Raw genomic sequence first — 6,305 nt, forward strand, 5'->3', positions numbered from 1 at the left:
AGGGTAATTTAAGACCGTGGGTGGTCCTGTCATCACCAGGCAATTAGATATGAGGAAGGCCCCTGCCCCCCCGAGGACAGCCTGCATCTACTCAGCTGCCATGTGAGCTTCGCACCCTGCCCACCCAGCCCTCCTGATGGCGGTGGGGGCTCAGGAAAGCATCCCAGGCAGGCCATAGTCCATAGTGTCACAGAGTCAGACACGACTGGGAGCAACTCACAGCATTCATGTACTCAACAAAATGCCTGAGTAGCCAACTCTGCCCGGCAGAGTCTCTTTTGTGTCTCTTCTATTTGAGGACAGCCCCCCAGGCTCCTATGGACAAATGACAATGTTACATTTAGACCAAGTAGAAATGAGACCACCATCACTGGAGGTTCATCAGGTCTCTTTAGCCCACAGGGAAGCTTTAGAAAGCCCCGTGGCTCAGCTGGTAAAGAATCTGCCTGCAATGCAGGAGGCCTGGGTTCAATCTCTGGGTTGGGAAAATCCCTTGGAGAAGGAAAACGCTATCCACTCCAGTATTCTGGCCTGGAGAATTCCATGGAATACAGTTCATGGGGTTGCAAAGAGTCGGACACGAATGAGTGACTTTCACTTTCACTTCACTTTCCTGGACGAAGTTACGGTGACTGCCATAAACATTCACGCCTTCCACCGCACCTTACTCTTCTTCTAAGACGTAAATCTGTCAAAAGGACAAAGAGGAGGAGCCAGAAACACAGTTGTAAGAGGGTCTGTCACCTTTTAGAAGACCAGGTGACAGGAAAGCGCTGGTAGTTGGACTTACTGGATATAGTTGTATTCAATACAACAAAAGTTGTATTGAAAAGGGAAACCCCAGGCTGGAGTCAGCCCAGACACCGCTTCTTCCTCCTGCATCTCAGGGGCTGGGCCTTCGTGGAACCTTGGCCTCCTTGGAGACTAATTCCAGCCCAGCGCTGGGTCCTGCCAGCTTGCAGGGACCCCGCAGCCCCACTCCCAGCCCCCTGCTGCCAGCCCCAGGGCTGCCCTCCCCCAGGGGATCCTGCCAACACTGCATGGGCCCTCGCAGACCGGGGACCCTAAACCAGCTCCAGCCTCGCCCCCACTGTCATCACCCTGCTGGGTGTGCCTTAGTTTCTCCCCCACCACTTCCTGCCAAGATGCTAGGAAGAGGCAGGACGCTAAGCTCTGGACTGCTCTGTAAGGAGCTGCAGCCAGTCGACTAGCCTTGACCCACAAGTCTGAAAACTCACGCCTTGAGCATCTTAAGGAGAGAATGAGAAGGGCCTTTCCTGAGCCTGCTGTCTTCAGAACACGCCTCTGGATTCTGGCTCTAGCCTCCTTGAGACTATAAATATCTCGGGGCAGGGGGGAGTGTGAGGAGACAAGCGCTATACTTGACCCTGACATGCCTGCAGGCCCCTGTGGGTACCTGGACAAGGGGTGGAGAGCGGCCAGCCTTCCTAGTCTGATAAGGTGCCCAAAACCCCAAATCAGGGGGCAGATTTAGCCTTCCCAATCCACGCCACATCCCAGCATCTGTGACAAATGGTACAAATAAAACAGGCTTGGTCGTATGTCGGAAGGATGTCATTAGAGGCAGTTGACATGGGAAACCTCCCGGCAAAGACTGAGAAGGCTTCCCGTCTGGCTGTACACGCTCTGCGGGGCAATGCTGGCTGCAGGTCCAGCTTCAGAAGACTCGCTCCTTTAATGAAGGCTAAGTTTGTCCCTGAGTGCCCACGGCCCTGTGGAAAACCTGGGCTAAGACTTCAAATATGACTTAAGTCTTGGTGAAAATACAGACACACATTCATGTGAGTAACAGATGTGTCAGTGTGTGCCTGCCGCACGCACAGCCCACGGAGAGGAGGAGGCCAGGGCTTCCCTGCTCTTGTAGGACCTGCCTCAGGTCCCACTGCCCAGAACAGGCCTCAGAGGGTCTGTCCTCCACCCTTCGCTCTGCCCCCAGCACCCCGGGTGTGCATCTCCTGTGCATCAGAACCCGAGGCCACTCCTTGATTCCATAAGCTCAGGTCTGAATGCGCCAGAGGCGGCTCCTCCCCCAGAGGAGCACCTCCTGGACAAATGGAAGAAAAGGGCCCTGAACTTCCCGCCTGGAAGGAGCCAGGATGTGAGGCGGCCATGTAACACGCACAGCGACAGGGCCGTGGGGATGGGGACCGTCTGCCGTTTTCAGGAAATGCTTTAGCTCCCTTTTAACCTCCCCCTTTCTCAGTTCAGGCTAGGGATCCAGGATACGCTCTGGGACTGACGAGAGCCCAGCCTTCCGTCCTCACAGACCGTGAGATTCAGCCGCGCCAACCCTGGGGAAGCCCGCTGAGGGATCCTTGTTTTGTTTGGGTTGAGCTGGTTAATTGCATGGCTGCTTTTGAGGCTTATTTAAGGAGTGGTTTAATGCATTCCTTCCTGGTCTCCTGGCCACGCCCCAGACATCAGGTCCTGGAGAGAAGGGGCCTGAGCTGTCATTCTCACCGAAGCGTCTTGGCGCCTGGACTCCAGTAAGCGGTGGCTGACGTGGAGAGAGGTGCCCACGAGACTGTGGGGGAGCAGCCACGGTGAGGACTCGGGCTTTAACACTGTGGCTTTTGCCCATGAGATGTTCCCTCCCTCTGCGTTCTATTCTGAGAGAAGCAGCAGCGGGTGATGAGGAGCCCGCTTCTCCTGTCACCTTGGAAGCTGAAGCCACAGCATCTTCTGTGGGGGTGGGGCCTGAGCTCAGCCCTCCAGCCTCAGATGGGTAGGGGGCTGCTGGGAACCCCCGACTGGCTGCCCTGAGGACGTCACTGTCGCCATGAGCAGGGTGAGCTGACAAACGCGGCGTTCTCTTATACAGCTGCCTGCTGCGAACTTCGCCAAAGTGTGAGGTAAGCCGCAGGTCAGCACCGCTGCCGCAACACAAAATCACACGACAGAAAAAACCACGCTGCCGAGGTCAGCTGTTGAGGCTCTCTCCGTGTAAAATACAGTGAAAGGCAGTACAGTAAAAGCAGCTGTGGGGGGCGGAGAGAGGGCAGGTCAAGCCCAGGACTGAAAGAAGTATGCTTGGAGCTGCCGCCCGGGGTGTGCGCTGCGGGCTGCGCCCTGGAGCTGCTGCGAGACGTAAGGAGGCTGAAGTCTGTTTCCCTTGAGTTCCGGAGCTTTGTCTGTGCCGGCTCAGGGCCTGAAGGCCTGGGAATGGACCCGGCGCCCAGGCCCACGGGACGCGCGTCCACCCCCACAGCTCGTCCCGATGCAGGGTGGCTTCATCTTGACGGAAGGCCCCGGTGGGCTGCCTATGAATCCCGCAGCAGCCCCACTTCTATTCAGAACGGCCTCAGTGTGGCCGCCGGAAGTGGTTTTGAACTGCTTCCTGTGGTTCCCCCACTGCGCGGGGGGGGTGGGGGTGCCGGGGGCTTCTATTTTTAGACACTGGCGGTAGACGCCACATGGGGACTTGTGGGTGACCGGGGCAGGCCGGGGGGCTCTCCATTCAGATAGTGTAAGAGTTCCTTCCGAGAGACACCCAGTGGAGAAGGCTACCACTTCCTCCTGAGGGTGAGAGTGTGTTGTGTGTCAGGCCGACAGACGCTAGGACGCTTGGCTGTATGACGCGTCATCATGTTCGGTGACCTCCCCGTATGAGGCTGTGTGGCTGGTGTCCACGAGACACCAGGGGGGTTTACGTGCTCCTTTGCCTGTATCCTGGACCTTTTCTATGATCGTAAGTTGTGGATTTCTGTTCGGAATGGCTCAGTTTCAAATATTCCATTCTCTCGTGGTCAGTCTTCCTGTCTTAGTTTTGGCTTCCCCAGGTTAGCAAATCCCCACAGGAGGAATCACGTGCATTGTTCATGTGGGAGGTGGGTCCAGCCAGCACCCCTGGGTGGGGGCAAGTGAGGCAGGGACGGGACAGAGCTAAGACCACCAGCGAGTAGAAGATTCTGAGACTGTGCTGTGAGCCCAACTGGTCCATTTCTCCGGATCTCCCATGCTGCAGGTTCTTCTGAAGGTGAGGGACTGCTTTGTGACCAAGACGTGGCTCGAACTGAAAAGTAAGCCTCCACACCGGGGCCAGGATGAGAGAGAGCAGAGCGGGGAAAGGGTTCACAGGGGATGCTGGTGGTGAGGGTCCTGGGCCTTGTTGTTTCTCTTGCCCCCTTGGCTGTTTCTTCTCACAGCTCTGGCTTAATCACAGAGACTGTCAGGACTCAATATTTGCACAGCACGCCTCCTGGCTATGAAGCTTGACCTCAGTGTTTCAGATTTCTGTTTCTTTTTCTCTCTCTGGTTACTCTGCATCTTATTTTTGTACACTTATTTTATGCAAATCACACCCACAGTGAAATAGCCCCGTGCGGCCACAAGGACAACTAAGGTGGAGAAGAGATGATTATTCCAAATCCTGGCAAAACACATGAGCAGTGAGAACTGTCACACGTTGTGAGGAAAACAGGATGGCCTATCTTATAAAGTTAGATACAGGATTTCCATGGTGGTCTGGGGGTTAAGACTCCACCTTGCAATGCAGGGGACTCAGGTTTGCTCCCTGGTTGGGGAAATTAAGACCCCACATGCCTCCGATCATCTGAGCTCTCGTGCTCTGGAGCCCTCACCCTGCAGCGAAATATCCCTGGGCCTTAACTAAAACCTGACACAGCCAATTAATTATATAGATTTTTTTTTTTTAAGTTAAATACAGACTCACCATATGGCCCAGGACTACCCATCTGTAGAGGTTACCCCAAGAGAACATGTATCCATACAAAGTCCTGTGTATGGATGAGCACAGCAGCACTTATCTTAACAGCCCCAAGCTATCTGGAGCAAGCTTCCGGGGTTCAAGTCCCACCTCTGCATGTTAGAATGCTGTGTGATCTTGGGTTAGGAACTTAACCTTTCTGAGCCTCTCTTCCTCAGCTGTCTAACAGAAGTAACAGCAGCAACCACCTCATCAGGCTGCTGTGAGTACTGACTGAATATCTATGAGAGCTCCATAGTGTCCTTCAAAAAGATGTGTTCAAGCCCTAGGACCTGGGACTTTATTTAGGAACAAAGTCTCTGCAGACCTCCCCACCTAGGGCTGAGGTGAAACGCTGCTGGGACTGCTTCCTACTGGAGGCAGATGACAAGAGTGTGGCTCGGCTCATCTGTACCTGACCTGGGCCATCTTAACAGGTAGCTCATCCCTTAGGGCTGCCCCCCAGAACTCCTCTCCTCCCTCCAAGCACGTGTTTGGGCACCAGCTGGCGGCTGGGCACGCTCACACACACAGGCTTGAACGGAGATGTGTATCAGAGCCCCTGAGACATGGGTTTTCTTCCAGATCAGATATAGCCAAGCCTCGTGGCTCCAGCAGAGGGGAGGAGAGGCACTGCATCTGAGTTACATTAGCCAAACCAGCCCACTTTATTTTTCCATGCCTGAGAATCATGATACGTTTTTAGCTTTGAGAGATGCTGCACTTCGGGGAAAAGGCACGGAGACTTGAGTAACCCTGACTGCGGTTGTAGCAGGACCCTCCTGTGGGCTCCTCCTCACCTTCCCAGGACTCCCACCCCCATGTCCTACATCTGGTCTGTCCCATTCCATCCTGCTCTTCCCCCAACATCCCTTTGCTGCTTCAACACGCTACTTCAAAGACAAAGGTTTGGGTTGGTTGCTGGCAAAGCAATATCTAGATGGGGATGAAAATTTCATGCAAAGATGGGCACAATAAAGGACGGAAGTGATATGGACCTAACAGAAGCAGAAGATATTTAGAAAAGGTGGTGAGAATACACAGAAGAACTGTACAAAGAAGATCTTCATGACCCAGATAACCACAATGGTGTGATCACTCACCTTGAACCAGACATCCTGTAATGCAAAGTTAAATGGGTCTTAGAAAGCATCACTATGAACAAAGCTCGTGGAGGCGATGGAATTCAGTTGAGCAATTTCAAATCCTAAAAGCTGATGCTGTGAAAGTGCTGCACTCAATATGCTAGCAAATTTGGAAAACTTAGCAGTGACCATGGGACTGGAAAAGGTCAGTTTTCATTCCAATCCCAAAGAAAGGCAATGCCAAAGAATGTTCAAACTGTCTCATAATTGCTCTCATCTCACACGCTAGCAAGTTCAGTTCAGTTGTTCAGTTGTCTGACTCTTTGCAACCCCATGAATCGCAGCACACCAGGCCTCCCTGTCCATCACCAACTCCCAGAGTTCACTCAAACTCACGTCCATCGATTCTGTAATGCCATCTACCCATCTCATCCTCTGTCATCCCCTTTTCCTCCTTCCCCCAATCCCTCCCAGCATCAGAGTCTTTTCTAATG

General features: G+C 53.6%; 1 long non-coding RNA gene across 1 annotated transcript; it reads right to left on the minus strand.

Annotated features, from left to right (window-relative positions):
* Window positions 1-209: 209 nt before the first annotated feature.
* On the minus strand, window positions 210-3,328 carry LOC123330253. The gene is made up of 2 exons (XR_006546012.2): window positions 2,482-3,328; window positions 210-688 (listed from the first exon to the last, which is right to left on the minus strand). It is a non-coding gene; the product is annotated as an uncharacterized LOC123330253 (long non-coding RNA).
* Window positions 3,329-6,305: the final 2,977 nt, after the last annotated feature.

This window comes from Bubalus bubalis, chromosome 18 (genome assembly GCF_019923935.1).
Source record: "Bubalus bubalis isolate 160015118507 breed Murrah chromosome 18, NDDB_SH_1, whole genome shotgun sequence".
NCBI lineage: Eukaryota > Metazoa > Chordata > Mammalia > Artiodactyla > Bovidae > Bubalus > Bubalus bubalis.